This window comes from Elephantulus edwardii, unplaced genomic scaffold, assembly GCF_000299155.1.
Source record: "Elephantulus edwardii isolate Elephantulus edwardi_28Jun2011 unplaced genomic scaffold, EleEdw1.0 scaffold00023, whole genome shotgun sequence".
In the NCBI taxonomy this organism is placed as follows: Eukaryota; Metazoa; Chordata; class Mammalia; order Macroscelidea; family Macroscelididae; genus Elephantulus; species Elephantulus edwardii.
The window spans coordinates 14,690,060-14,694,181 of NW_006399773.1; positions in this window are offsets into that span (position 1 = coordinate 14,690,060).

Sequence of the window (4,122 nt, forward strand, 5' to 3'; positions counted from 1 at the left end):
CACACTTGATCCCATTGCAACAGTCACTGTGTCAATCTGTCTCATCCAAGATTGTCCTCTCTTGTACTGACCCCACTCCTCTAAGCATGATATCCTTCCCTAAAGATTGGCTTCTTGACAATATGTCGAAGTATGTGTGACAGAGTTTCAAAATTTTCACCTCCAAGCAGCAATTTGATTTTATTTTCTCTAGGACAGAACTTTTTGTTCTCTTGGTAATCTATGGTATGTTGACTGCTCTTCTTCAGCACCTCAAAGGCGTCTATTCTTCTTCTGTTATCTTCATTCATTGTCCGGGTTTCAGCATAGTGAGGAATTGAGAAAACCATGGCCTGGATCAGGCACACATTAATCTCAAAACTGACATCATAGTTCTTTAGTTAGAGAGATTCTGGAAGGCAGATTTTTCCAATGCAAATGATCTTTTCATTTCCTGACTGATGGTGCCTACAGTGTTTATTGTGGGTCTGAGAAAAATGAAATCATTAATAATATCAACCTTTTCTCCATTTATCAAGATACAGCTAATTGGTCCAGTAGTGAGGAACTTTGTTTTCTTGATGCTGAGGTGTAATCCACATAGAAGGTTGAAGTCCTGGATTTTCCAGAGCAAATGCTTCAAGTCGTCCTCAGTTTCGGTGAATAAGACTGTCACCTGCTTAGCACTGGTTGTTGATGAGTTTTCCAGAAGTCCTGATGCCACAGTTTTCTTCATAAAGTCCAGCCTTCTGGATGTTCTGTTTAGCATATAGATGCAAAGTGTGTGGAAAAAGGATGCATCCTTCACACACTCCTTTGTTTAATTTTCCCTTACTCTCTTCATACAACTTCTCAATTTAGGTATAGGTTTTATATGAGCACAATAAAATATTCTGGGATTTCCATTCTCCTCACTGTTAACTACAGTTGCGGTGCTTCACAAAGTCAAATGTCTTTGTACAATAGAAAAAACCACAAAGAGCCATCTTTCTTATACAGCCAAATCCATTCGTAATCAGAATGATTTCCCTAGTGCCAGCACAGCACATCTTCCAAATTCTGCTTACATTTCTGGCAGTTCTTGCCAGTGTACTGTTCTAGTTGTTTTTGCATAATCTTCAACATCATGTTGCCTGCACGTGACATTAATGATATTGTTCAATAATTTCCACATTTTATTGGATCAACTTATTTTAGAATGGCAATAAATATTAATCTCTTTCATTCAACTGTCCAGGTAGTTGTCTTCCAGATTTCTTTGCAAAATCTTGGGAGCACAGCTAGGACTGCTTGTTTGTTGAAATATGTCAGTTGGAATTTCCTCAATTCCTGGGGCCTTATTTTTTGCCTATTTCATCACATCAGCTTGACTTTGTTGGTTTATTATCCTTATTTGTTGGGTATATTGTAATTGGTGTTAGGTGCTTTTTAGTTGCGTACCACCCTTAGGAACCCTATAACCAATAGGCCTGAACCCTGTCCTATCCCGTACCATCCTCACATTTCCTGCACCTTAGTGCATTGCAGCACTATCACTGTGTGACTCCACTTGGTTAAGGGTCTTCTTCTCTTTTGCTGACCTTCTGCCTTTCCAAGCATGATGTCCCTCTACAAGGAATAGCCTTTCTTAGGGACATGCTTGAATTATGTGGAGTGAAACATTTTCATCTTTACCTCCAAGGAGAACTCTGGAAGCACTTTTTCAAGACATGTTTGTTTGGTTTTTTAGCAGTCCAGAGAATGTTCAATACTTTTCTCCAACACTGCAGCTCAAAGGCATCACTCTTTCTTCTGGCATCCTGTTCATTGTCCAGCTCTCAGATACATACTAAATGATCAGAAAGATTACAACTTGAATCAGACACACCTTAGTCCTGAAACTGACATCCTTGCCCCTCAAAAATTTGGAGAAGTTCCTGACTGCTGACTTACCCAGTGTAATACATCTCCTGGTTTCCTGACTGCCAATACCAGTGGTATTGTTTGTGGATCCAATGAAAATGAAGTTGTTAACAGTTTCAATCTTTATCTATCATTTAGTTGCCTATTTATCCAGTGGTGAGAATTTTTGTTTTCTTGAGACTGAGATACAATCCATATTATTGAAGACTGCATTCTTTGATTCTACAGCAAGTATGTCAAGTCCTCACTTTCAGCAAGCAAGGTTGTGTCATCTGAATAATGCAGATTATTTATGAGTCTTCCTCTGATCTTCATGCCACAGTCTTTTTCACAAGGTCAAGCTTCTCAAATAATTTGCTCAGCATAAAGATGGAATAAGTATTGCGAGAGAAGAAAACCCTGTTAAAAAACTCTTAATTTTAAACCATGTAGTATTCACTTTATGTGTTTGCACAACAGCCTCTTGGTTTAGTTATAGGTTTCACATGAGCACAATTAAGTGCTCTGGGGTTCTCATTCTTTTCAGTGTTATCCATAACTAGTTTTGATCTCCAAAATCAATGCCTTTGTATAGTCAATAAAGTGTAAATATATATCCTTCTAGTATTCTTTACTTTTAGTCTGAATACACCTGACATTAGCAATGATACCCATGGTGCCATGACCTCTTCTAAACCTGTTTGAACTTCTAACAATGCCTTATCTATGTACTGTTATAGCCATTTTTTATTATCTTCAACAGTATTTTTCTTGCATGTGATATTAATGATATTGTTCTATAGTTTCCACATTGGGTTGCATCATCTTTCTTGGGAATGGGAACAAATATGCACCTCTTCCAATCAGTTGGCCAGACAGCTGTCCTCCATATTTCCTTGCATAGATTAGTCAGTATTTCAAGGGCTGCATCTGTTTATTGAAACACGTCAGATGTGTTAGTTACCGTTTATTCTTTATTATCTTTGTTGGTACCATTTAAATGTAAGAAAGCAAGCTGATGTTGTTCAGTGCTATAGTCAACTACGACTTGTAAGCTACACTGTGAACAGCAGATCTGAACTCTGTCCTATGCTGCACCATCCTTATGATCCCCAGCACATTTGAGCCCATATTGCTGAATTCTAAATTCCTTAAATCAAAGGTATAATATAATAACATAAGGTGAAGCTACTTTTGTTTCCTTTTAAAACCAAATTTTATTATAGTTTTATTACCTTTATTGTGTTTACTTCACCAAAAAAATAAAAGATAAATGTTTTTACTCATGAAGGTCTATTACATAAAACATCACTGCCAACCCAAAACCCAGCATATTTAGAATTCATAAGCTTTCCATAGGAGAAAGATAGGCAATCTCTTCTAGAATGATTTACAGCCTATGAGAACCCACTATGTGTTGGTTCTGACTTGAAAATGGTACATAAGAACAACAATCTAATTTACTCTCAAACTTCTCACATATTTCTTAGTTAAAATAAATATCCAATTTTATCTTCTATTTTTAAACTACTTGGATTAGTGTATATTTTTACTGTTTTTTAAATGTCAACCACAGTATCAAGGACAAATAGGTTATTTATTCTTTGCAGAACTCCAGCATGGACATGTTCACAGAATGTTTTTTAATCTATTGTGATATATTTTGACCAGGTGACACTTATTATCTCAGCCTTTGACAAAGTTAATAAATAGAATCATGTTTTATTAATTTTTCAAACAGCCCTAATTTATGGCATGTTTTCTTGGATGCAAGTATCCTAGACATAGTTGTTTTTCCTGAGGAAAGAAGTTAGTGTAACTACAGATATTGCCAGGTAGAGAGTGGGACTTTGTTGTAACTTTGTGAAGATAGTAGAGAATACTGAAATAGACAAGCTTTCTAGAAGATTAGAACTATTTAGACATTTTCCTTTAACAGTGTCAAGGTTACTTTTTGCATCATCAAGCACAGCCAAGTAAAATCAATTGTGTAAAACTGGATCCATTATGTGGTCCTGCTTTATGCACCTTATGGGGAGAAATGGATTAGATAAAATCTATTCAACACTAATTCAACTAGCCATTCTGTTCTGTAATCATCTCAATGTACGTAAAAGCCTCATGCAGTCATTTTATTAGACTGTGTGAATTATCTACAAAGAAACAATAGTTGATACTAAGGCAATTAATGAAATTATAACAGGAAAGAATATATATTGAAAAGAAAAAATATGTAAGTACAACTGAAAATTTAAAAGAAAT